Source organism: Sinohyriopsis cumingii, chromosome 2 (assembly GCF_028554795.1).
Source record: "Sinohyriopsis cumingii isolate HCF-2022 chromosome 2, ASM2855479v2, whole genome shotgun sequence".
NCBI lineage: Eukaryota > Metazoa > Mollusca > Bivalvia > Unionida > Unionidae > Sinohyriopsis > Sinohyriopsis cumingii.
In genome coordinates this window covers 114,506,314-114,518,705 of record NC_142962.1, presented here as the reverse complement: position 1 = coordinate 114,518,705, position 12,392 = coordinate 114,506,314, and the positions used below count along the sequence as shown (strand labels likewise).

The following is a 12,392-nucleotide window of genomic DNA, read 5'->3' as shown; positions in this document are numbered from 1 at the left end:
AAGTAATAATTATATCACATGAATTATCTGTACATACCAAATTCTAGTTGCATCACATCAATAATCTGTACATACCAAGTAATAGTTATATCACATCAATTACCTGAACATACCAAGTAATAATTATATCACATTAAGTATCTGAACATACCAAGTAATACCTATATCACATCAAGTAACTGTACATACCAAGTAATAGTTGCATCACATCAATTATCTGTACATACCAAGTAATAGTTATATCACATGAACTATATGTACATACCAAGTGATAATTATGTCACATCATTCATGGAGCCAAACAAGTGATAGTTATATCACATCAATGATCTGTACATACCAAGAAATAGTTATATCACATCAATTATCTCTCCATACAAGTGATGGTTATATCACATCAATTATCTGTACATACCAAGTAATAGTTTCATCACATCATCTATCTGTACATGCCAAGTAATAGTTTCATCACATCAATTATCTGTACATACCAAGTAATAGTCATCTCACATCAATTATCTGTACATACCAAGTAATAGTTATATCACATGAATTATCTGAACATACCAAGTAATAGTTATATCACATCAATTATCTGTCCATACAGGTAATAGTTGAATCACATCAATTATCTGGCCATACCAAGTAAAAGTTTCACCACATCAATTATCTGTACATGCTTAGCAATGGTTGCATCACATCTATTCTCTGTACATTTAAGTACCAGTTATATGACATACGTTCTCTGTACATGCAAATACTGTACGTACAAGTAAAAATTACATCACATTAATTCTCTGAACACACAAGTACTAATTATACCACATTCATTATCTGTACATATAAGTACTAATTATATCACATCCATTCTCTGTACAAATACGTAATAATTACATCATATGAATTCTCTTTACATATACGTAATAATTACATCTCGTCAATTCTCTCAGCTTCTTGCATGTATTATTTGAAATTTTTGATGAAGGGTCTAAATCGGAGTTACCAACACATATTTTCGCTCTCCGTTTATATCATAAAGTCTGATGGTACAGCCAAATTGGCATTAGTCGATGAAAATGAACATGAAATTCCATATAGAATTATTAAAGGAAGAGAACATAGGAAATTAAAGCAGTTAACCGTCGTCCAACGTTGTTCTGACTTGGGAGTAAATGTATAATAGAAGATAGAAAAAAAGATTAAATTAATAAAAATGCATTTCCTCAGTTTAGTAACCTATCGATCGATCGACCTTGATATTGATGCTAATCTTGATCAGAGAAACAAATGTTAACGCTCGTAAAATACAAACAAAAATGTAACAATGTTAATAGTTATATTTTGTCTCCTGTTATAGAAGGAAACAATCCATAATATTTCTATTTTATATTATATATTGCCAAAAAAGGAACACACATAACATGTTATACAAAACATAGATTTTAGTATATTTTGTGGTGTGTTAACATACTGTATACCACTTATTACTCTACAATAAAGGTGTTAATTTAAGTTTCAATTAAGTTTAAGTGACAGAGGTACGCAAATGCTCAGGTTGTTTGTTGTTTACATGCTATAAATTTTGCTAGCAACATTTTTGACAGCTAAATTTTCTCTTTCACTCATTTTTAGGTACCTATTAAAACTGACACTAGGTAAACATTGTCTATTGTAAATGTATATATTTAACTGAATGGTATAGTATAGAGTCATTTTATCCAGAAAAGGGGTGGTGAAAGGACCATTTACCCCTTTTCATGTGTTAAAATTCTTGGTTATCGAATCTATTTCAATCACAGAGCTGGTGTGTACATTTTGGCTTTTTATTTTCAGATCTCTCGGCGGAACGGAAGTCGCATAATTCCAGAAGAGTGCAGGCTACATTACGAGCACAGATAAACAAACAAACCGTTCCCAAGTCTGTTGTTAGGAATTCTGAACCCATTAGCACCTCTTTCTGAACTAGCATAAGGGGGAATTGAACCTAAACAATTCTTAAAATTAGCATACACGAGAGGAAGCGAGGATATATTTTCTCCAAGACAGGATTCGAGATAATGAAAGTGGCCAGGTCTGCTTCCTGAGATGACTAAAATAGAAAGTTATATTGCATACTTTGATTGACACAAATTCGGACTGCTTAAAAATTATAAACCCATTGTTATATTTTGTAACATAAAAGAATTTGCGAAAAAAAGAAGTAAAAAGCCTCAAACAATACCCTTAAACCGTGACAGTTATTACGATAGCAAAAAATTCAGGTCAGATGAATATATACGAACAAAATATTATACCAAAATATGATTAAAGTGACCTGATATTTAAATAGTTATTTAAAACGAATTTCTTTATTAACATGCTACATTAATAATAATAATAATAATAATAATAATAATAATAATAATAATAATAATAGTAATAAGTTGAAATAAAATCAGTTAAAGAAATATATATATTTTTCAGTTACCTAAAAACAATAATGTTTAAATGGACTAACATTACTCATATCCACTTAATGTGAGTAATGAATTATATAATAACAGCTCCAATACAACGCTGTCCTTTCTTGATATTTCAAATTATTCGCAAAATCTTGTAGGAAGAAAAAACTGTTGAGAACATTTCTTCGTTCGATTCACAGTCTCTCTCTCTCTCTCTCACACACACACACACACACATATTTTTTAGTAGGTATATGGGTGAGATACAAAGACAGAACAGAAGACTAATAAACGATACATTACCACATTTGACCAATGATTCAAAATATCGACTAAATAAAATGTACTTACAAACTTGCTACCTTGGTATTGATGTTAATTAGGTTCAGTTTTATCGTGGGCCCTTGGATAAATACGAGCATAAGATATGCGACAAGGATGACTTTCTTTCTTACAGACTGGCATCATCTTTATCTTCCTAAACAACACTTTATAATTGTTTCAGATTATGAGGTCTAGATTTAAATAATGACGTAAAACATCTTCCCGTTAATGTGTATTGTATTTCTTGAAATTTAAAAACGAGTCCATCGAGTTTAATAGGATTTGCTGCGGTGGAGTATGAACTCTGCATTGAAATTAACGTAAGCAAAATTTAAATAATACAACTTTATGTTAGAGTGTGTATGCATTCTTGGAATTAACGTCTGTCAAATGCAAATACTACTTCTACGTACACGAGTATTTTTCTCCCCACAAAAATGTAAATTGTGATGGATAGGGGACAATAAAGACGGAAAGTTTAGAGTTTCTGTGAAATTATTTACAACAAAACCGATTTCTGTCAATATTGAACAGAAGTCACCGGAGAGCTGGTTCTTTTTCTTTTGGACTTTTCTCCCGGACCTAACGGTCAACGGTGACATTGCGGTCTATCACCGCTCTTTCAGGTTCTAGAAGAGGCGGGGTACGTTGACAGCGATAAGTACTGATAATGTTGTTTCATGGTCAATAGAATACCCGATTTGAACGTTACTACTATCAGAACCAGACTTACTTTTGAGATCCGCCACTGTTCCTTTGAAAAGTCTCGATGTTTGGATCAATAGGCCCAAGGGCCTGTCATTTATACCGGTTTCTTGGCTCAAAGCTTTGTCCAGCGTGTATATCCTGGTATCAAGTTTACAAATATGCACTATATCGGTTATGCAGGGATTTAACTGTTGTCGGGATTATGCACACGTAACACTGATAAACGGGAGGTGTTGTACTTAGAACGAACACTCCAATGAATAAGAAAACATTGCAATAAGCGTGAAGCACTGGCGGTCACTAAAGAAATATACAATGAAATAAATGGGGGAGGGGGTAATGATCTTTTATTATATTGTAGCCATAACATACAAGGAATCTAATCATCATTTTATAAGATTTTCAAAGACATATATGCATAATAAGATGACAAATCTACATGGCATCACAAATTTGGCGTCAAACCAACATACTTGTAACAAATTAAACTACAATGCACCTTTGTTATCACCGCATAAATTCTAGTAAATCTTTGATTTCGTTCTCAGTGGAAGCTGAATTTAGTACATATGCTTGTAAAAATCTGAAACAATAGTGTTAAAATCTGATAATTCTAATTTTAGCGTACACCGGAACATAATACATATTACATACTTCGTTGCTGAGGTGAAGATAGACAGCACAGCAACACAGGTAGGTTATTTCGTGCTCAGGCAATTGAGTAAAGGGTCTTGATCAAGGACACACCACGTTAGCCGACCCAGGTTGATTAATGGTAGGAATCGAACCTGCACCATGTCGGCACGCTAACCACAGAGCCACAGCTTCCCCATACTGCATACGTTGTAAATACAAAGTATTTAAGTTAAATGCACTTATCCATATAGAAGTCATAACATATGGAGATTGAAGGCTTAAGATACAAAGCATATTTTAGTTGAAATTGAACAAAAGTTTCAGATGCATTTTCATTCACATACGATGTCCTTATCTTTTAATGCACAACAAACAAATTTTAATGCCTCTACTACGAGTTAACTAAATATTTATTCGTTGGACAATCCATACTTAATTTATCAAATTTCAAGAAATAAAATATAAGTGAAGGAGACGATGTTTAAGTCTAGATTTAAACACAGAAAGCATCTGCTGACACGGTTGTAAAATGTTCAGTAAAATGAAAATGGAAGGTTCATGGCGAAAGCATTTCTCAAATTTATTGCAAATCAATAAGATGGGTGGTTTATAAGGAAAACGGCTTTATTCGGGTCTTAAACAGGCTCTCTCGACAATTAAAAGATAAGTGCGCTTTTAATTTGCCTCTTCAAAGAGGACTTTGTCTGCGGAAATCGATGTTTTGTTGTGGTATATGGTCGGAAAAAGAGAGGAGGAATAAACTGGGACTGCCATCTCATTTAACGCACAGGTGCGTAAGGTTTGAAGTGCGTGTCACTTGAAGCAATGAAAAGATGAAGGCGAAAGGTCGTAACGAAAAAATCGGATACCAGATAAAAAAAAAGTTCATATCAGAATAGAAAGAATAGCCATGCCCTTTCATTTCCACAAGTAGTGCATAAATGAATACAGCAAATAATGTGTCATGGTACTAAAAATATATCCTCCAATGAGTGTGGTTTACTTTTTTGGGGGGAGGGTGCTTTCCCTTGTTGATCTTTTCAGACCATTTGGAGAGGCCCTCCTACCGTACTTGTAATTGTGTATATGCCATAATTTTGAATGCTATTGTTTTTATTAGTTATGCGTTTCATAAATGTAAATAAAAATCTTTCTTTTATTTAATATTCTTTTGTAAATTCTTCTTTTTTATTTCATTTTGTGGTTTACGCTCTAAAACTGACCAATATATATTTGTTTTGACAGAGTTAAGTATTTCTTCTTAGAATTTACTGTGCTTTTAACTTTTATATATATAAATGCAATAAACTGACAACGAACAGTGCCAAAATAGTATCTATCCAGCACGTAAAGTTTCGCAAACATAACCGTTTTTCTGTTTTATTTGTTTGTTTTGTCTGTGTTTTGTATTTGCCTTTGAAAAAGCGCTCAGGCTAGATAGATGCAAGTTTCGCACTGTTCGTTGTCAGTTTATTGCATTTTTATCTTAATCAATCCCTGACAGGGATCCCTTGCTGGATTCAGTGCACTTGAAAAGATTGTTATTCGCCATATTACTTGTATTCTTTATATATATATATATATATATATATATATATATATATATATATATATATATATATATATATATATATATATATATATATATATATATATATATATATATATAATGTCCTTGTTAAGCAAGAAGTATACAGTGTCAGGTTCTCGAGGTTAACAAAAGAGGGTGGGGTAGCGGATAAATTGTAGCGTAAACAGCTATATATATTATATATATATATATATATATATATATATATATATATATATATATATATATATATAAACCTTTATAGGAAGCAAACACACAGTCTTTGTAAACTCTTCATCGACGAACAGTTTAAAACTATGGTCAAATTCACTATAGGAGAGCCGTAGTTCGAAATATCCTTATCTGGAAACCAGTAATGATTTGAGTTTACAATTGGCCAACTGAAGAATGAGACATTTATGATTGTATATGAGGAATATTGAACGCTATTATATCCGACATGCTAAGACCATAAGAGGTCATAAAACCCAGTAAATCGGGCTTTATATTACGGCCAGGAAAGGTTAATGGTGACCATGTTATCCAAAGAGAAAATCAAAACTTGATAAGTGCAAGATTTTACGGTCTTGATTGTCGTGGTTACTGCGTGATTCAATGTTACAGTAATAAACACTGCAAAGTGCAAACAACTTATATTTGCTTAGGCTACTACTACAACTAGTCCAGCTACTATTACCAGAGACTGTATATGCCCTAAGTATGTTACACCCAGCAAATAATATACCTGTTGCTAAGAACGTTTGTACTTACGTTCGTACGTACGCGCTTGTATGTGTATGTATGATTACATTTACAGGTACGTATACAAAGTGAGATATATACGGATATATATCACATGCTTGGTTCCATGAACTTCAGAAATGAGGAATTAAGAAAGGAAATAACGCCCAGATATTGGAAATCCTCTAAATCAGTGATATAAAAAGGGTTCGCCTTGATCAAGATGACACTTCGTTCAGTGCAATCTCGTGACCGCTCCTGTCTTTGATGTCCCATTTCACATACCTAACGCACCATCATCGAAGAATAAGTAGGACTCTAGCGTCACTTGTCTAACTGCTATCTCAGCTCGTAGTCTCTGCTCAGATCAATACTAGAAGAGCAGAAGCAAACATACCTCAACCTTATTTGATGTACTTTATTTTCCTAGGGCTCCCAAAGTCAACAGACAGAACCACCTTAAATAAAAGTCTCTCTTTCTACTGGCCAGAGTGTGTTTAGTTTGTAATGATATCAGACAAAATCAAACCGTCTGTCTAAGGGACTAACTAAAGACGCTTCAAAAGCGTTTTAAATTTCTTTCTTCATGTTGTTTTACAGATGTAGTAACCAATCACTGGTATAGATAGCCATATTACTTCAGTACAGGAGAAGATCTGACGGGATACTAAAAGAAGTGGTAAATATATTTACGTATATTTCGGAAAAGATTATATGAACATGATTTACTGTCGTTACGTTTGAGTGCATTTTCAGTTATGTAGACAGATTTTTTAATTCCATGTCGACAGGATCAAATGACAAATACAGATTTGAACTTTTTCCACCCATATTCAAGCCATTTATTTTTCAGTCTATAATTCTGGATGATCAGCGCCCAACATATTTGATCCGATATAGCTAGCAATCATACTCAATGAAATCTTGCCTACTCTAAAGCTACACTGACGCGCGCGTGTGCAGAACAACTTCGATTTAATATCGCAGGACATTAGACATCAGCAGATGCAAAATGGCGTCTGCCAATCTGACAGAAACAATATGGCGGCATGATGTTTACACCATTGTGTCGTCTGCAGTTTGATAGAATCAATTGTCATAGAAGTGTAAGCAAATTAAATGTCACTGGGGACGCAATAGAGACGATACAAGGTTTTCCATATGGGTTAGTAATATTAACACTTCGAAATGCATTAGAAAGTGTCATCTCTTTGTTATTTAGAACTGAGTCATGTTTCACGTTGCTTGTTTAATCATCTACTTTATTCTTTTTGTCATAGTAACTTTTGAGCAGCATCAACTTAACCATACAATTTTTAGAATTTAGGTGCGTATTACACGTTTTATGATCTTGTACATATGTCATCAATTGGCCGCGTACCTGTTTGAATAGTTAATTATCAAAACATTCCTATTAGGATATTGTGATGCTACCTTTTCCAGACAACATAATTTACTGGAACCTGTTAAAGATACGTGCTTCGTTACATTCTGATACTTGATCTATTCTTCAAAAGAAAGTGATATACAAGTATATATGTACAAGCATAAGACCACATATCAATCTGTTCGCACTTTTCTGTCATTATTTCTATCCTTATCTTTGTTTGCTCGTACTTGTGTCTATTGTTTCTTTCGTTCACCGCTCCGGTGGCCTGGTGGTCAGATGCGAGAGGTCGTGGGTTCAAACACCGGCCGGGTCATACCAAATACTTATAAAAATGGTACTAAATGCCTCGCTTGGCGCTCAGCATTAAGATGTTAGTTTTAGGACTGGTCGGCCTGGTGTCAGGATAATGTGACTGGGTGGGACATCGTGCTTAATATCAGCGGCATGATGCCCCAGTGATAGACATCACTATAAACTGCCACACTACAAACATCGTAGCGATATGACTGAAAATTTGTTAAAACTATGTTAAAATTTTAATCACACATACCCGCACTTTTTCTTTCGTTCATTATTCTTTGTTGCTCTTTGTCTTATTCGCTGTTTTAATTATTTATTATGTATCATGTTCTGTGTCATTTAGGACAACATTTTTCTTGTGTTATAAGGGAAATGTGAAAATATTGTCTTCAGTGAAACAGAATTAAAAAAATTAATTATTTAACCTCTTTGACAGCACACTAAGGGAACTACAACACTACAGTATCTTTTTAAACAATACGGCTGAAATCATTATTTTATACAGCGATCATCCGTGTTGATATAAGCAAAGGCTGATAAAGAAAAAGTTCTCTGAGATAGAATCAATGGATTTCAGCAGTTTAATTACGGCTGAGGCCAAATCATACGTTTAAAAGACAACTTACATTACTCTTTAAACCCATCTTGATGCGTAGTCTACTATGGCGTCGTACTTTATACACCATAACGTAAAGCACATGTCCTTAGCTTTAAAACTTTATAGTCGGCCAAAATATTTAGTGAGGGTTTTTATCGTTTTATTAAAAAGCAATAAACAAATGAGAGATTGAGATAGAAAATGAGTGATTGAGATAGAAAAAGGCGACGATCCAAGTCTGCAATGAATAGACGAATTATGCAAGTAACGTGAGTGCTGATACAAAGTCAGCGTCAGGATTAGAGTTTGGGTACGGAACATCTTATGTTAATTACAAATAAATGTTAATGCTCAGACTTAGCCCGAAAATTTCTACTGGCTAATGACTAAGGACAAACTAACCAATCAGACGTCAGAACCTTGATCCGAGACTGAGTTAAGCATGGCCATGTTGGTAACTTCATTGCCTGTTTGTACATGACCGAGAAGATGCTACGTAATAGACGCATGTATACTAAGAGAGAGAGAGAGAGACAGAGAGAGAGACAGAGAGAGATGGGGGGTGGGGTGCTTTAAAATAGTATAGATTAGGTAAAATGTAATCAGTTGACCATTTCCAAAAACCAACAACCAAACACAAAATATTTTCATCTTTCAAAAATATGACGACATAATGCTTCCCTACAAGCATTACGTCTTCAACACATTCTTGATTTGTCAAAACATAATTGTTCATTTGTCATTTTTTATTTGAGCTACGTTAGGGAATTTTTTTTTCTCTTAAAGCGAGACAATACATGCCGCTGAGAGAGAGAGAGAGAGAGAGAGAGATTGAGAGAGATATGGATCGGTTGATGGATTGATACACATGCAAGATTTGAAGGTGATCAAAGTAAATTTATACATACATGGAACATATAATACTTTAATAGCACTGAGAAATGTTATGTCAACATATATTGCTTGCGAGAAATAAAAATAAAAATGAGTGAAAAAGGTTTAAATATTGATGTAATATATATACAGCAAATTTGATTTCACTCATTCATGACTTTTTCTTCTTGGCCTCAAGATGTTAGTTTAGTAATGAATAGTTTATTGTATAATCCTGGTGATATGGTAAAATGAATAAAACAAAACAATAAGATTAATTATTGGCGGAAAAACGTCAGTCTATGACTAACATAGTAAAAAGGAAATGACGTTATATGAAAATAAAACAGACGTAAGTACTAAATCCAACAAACGGAAATACTTATCTACTATTCGCAAATGTCCCTTTGTATAAACAAGGCAGAAGTATTATGAATTAATAAGAAAATAATGATTTTGCACGTTTCCAGAAAGAAAATGTTCCCACTTATAAACCGGATCCAATTGCACATTGCATATGTCCAGATCTGACGTCGCATAATACACAGATAGAACTGGATCTATGCATTTGTTCGAGGTAGAACAAAGAACAAGTACCTTGATATGTTGGCACATTATGCGACAGTAGACCAGGGCCAACGTTGCTTGCAGTTGAATCCGACCTATAAGCGAGTACATATCGGTCGCGTCGTTCGCAGTCAGAGATATTTAGTGTACTGTATATAGTTCAGCATGTATTTTGTCCGAATAAAACTTATATTAAATTTTGGACTTTATGTGGAGTGTAAACTATATTATTTGGATATAGTGCGAAATGATGACACGCTATTCTCTTCACAGTGTTGTGTATTTGTACTTCACAGCGTAAGTTAGTAACGACGTAACATCTTACAAGGGATATACATATGTACCCGCATTTCTTTGGAATGCCAGTGACATGGCGAATTTCTTCTTTTTTTAACCAATAGTAATTATCTCATTATACCGAGGTTTTTAGAAAACTCCATCTGCGTTTAATGTGCTTGTGTATCGAAGTCTTAATTCTGTTTAGGGAAGCTAAGTTTGGTATTTTTAAAATACTATTAATGGCTATAGTTCTTACACATGTCATTTAAACAAAACGTCAATATCCACTTTAATTAATAAAAACAAACTCCGCCAAATAGTGCTCATATTTACTTCGATTTTTATCTATCCATTGCTTTCTCCGATAGTCCGTAGGAAAACATAGATGGCGCCACTATTTCTCGACAAGGAGGTCGGTGGTGTACAATTGGTTGGGGCTGCTTTTAATTAACCATAGTACGAAGTTTAAAAATATTCAAATTGTAGATCTCATTGGTGTGATTTGTCCTTTAATGGCACATACATGACGTCAACGATGTTGTAAAAGTTATTTCAATTATTTTATTCTCTTGGTTCATGAGTTGTTAAACATGCAGATTTTGGGTCCTATGTTAAGTCTTCTCGTTAACGTTAGCTATAGGCCTGCCAGACAATTAAACTATACTTCCCTTGGTTAAAATGTTGTATGCTTGATTAGTTTATTTTTGGTTTTAAATGTTATTCTCCTTGGTGCCTGTTGTATATCTGAGTCTTCACAGATTTTGTTCCAACTTCCTTTCTCGTTTCCAATATAGACTATTGTGGTAACATGCTCTCTGACTCAGTCTGTTGCCTGCTTTTAGGGTCGTGCTGGTTTTGCTGTGTATAACTGACTAATAAAGTTAATTGGTCTCCAGGTAACCCTTGAGATCATGCCCAAGACCGAAATACAAATGAAGATTGCTAACGAGATAGAGGGAGATAACACGGATTTGATGACTTTTAGCCCATGATGTTTGGAATCCTCATTAGTTCTGTCTAGATAAGCTCTCGCCAGATTACGTAAAACTCCGCGGGATCGTGTAAAGATACTGGGCGTAATTTGAAGGGATCAATTTGTTGTCATGTTGTTGGACTGAAGCGCTGTGACATTCAAGCAACCGCAGTCGGAAATGAGCTATTAATCACTTCCACGATATTCGCAGATATGACAAGAGTTTGCTGATATGAACAGTTCACCAGTCTGAAGTAGATTTCAAAGACCAGTGCAGATTTTGAATCACGACTTATTTCATGAAAAATCGCTCGCGTTTAACATTTGTATTTAAAAGCTATTGACCATCAACTCATGTATAAAACAAACTTGATTTTCTTTAGTCTAAATCTAATCTATAAAATCCGAAATTCTATAGCTTACTACAAGAGCTTATACATGTAATGACTAATTAGGATTTTTAAATAGGTTAGTTGTTTTTCTTTTCGTGATCGGTAGAGCAATATATATTACACAGTCGGTTTATTTAGCTGCAGGATGAAAATACATAGTGCGGTTGCATTGCAATATGTGAGTAAATATATCTTTCAAAATAACGTAAGTTTACCATCCAATGCCATGGGTATTTTGATTTATTCAAACTTTTCTGCATTACCTCTAATCTAGTCGATTGAAACAATTGGTCGAAGTGTTTGGAATAGTCGGAGAGGGGGTCTCATAAATGAAAACAAGTCGCGCATGATGGAAAATATTTTTAGGTGTTATGTACATCTGTATAGATATGGTAACTCTTGTACATGACTGAGTCTATATTATGTGTCAGTTTTGTTCATGACTACATTGTAACGATCATCTATGGTTAAGATATGATATAATCCGTATTGGTACACGGGTATGAATTCTATTTTTAGATATTCAGGGATTACGTAGATCTATAAATAGGTGCTTACGTAAGTGCTTATGATTATTAATAATAATGTTAATAATAAAAC

At 33.9% G+C, this 12,392-nt stretch overlaps 1 long non-coding RNA gene across 1 annotated transcript in view; it reads left to right on the top strand.

Annotated features, from left to right (window-relative positions):
- The first annotated feature begins 6,943 nt into the window (after window positions 1-6,943).
- Window positions 6,944-12,392, top strand: part of LOC149805637 (uncharacterized) — a 57,230-nt gene continuing 51,781 nt past the window's right edge. The window contains exon 1 of the long non-coding RNA XR_016414955.1: window positions 6,944-7,099. This is a non-coding gene — a long non-coding RNA (uncharacterized LOC149805637). The remainder of the gene's footprint in view (window positions 7,100-12,392) is intronic.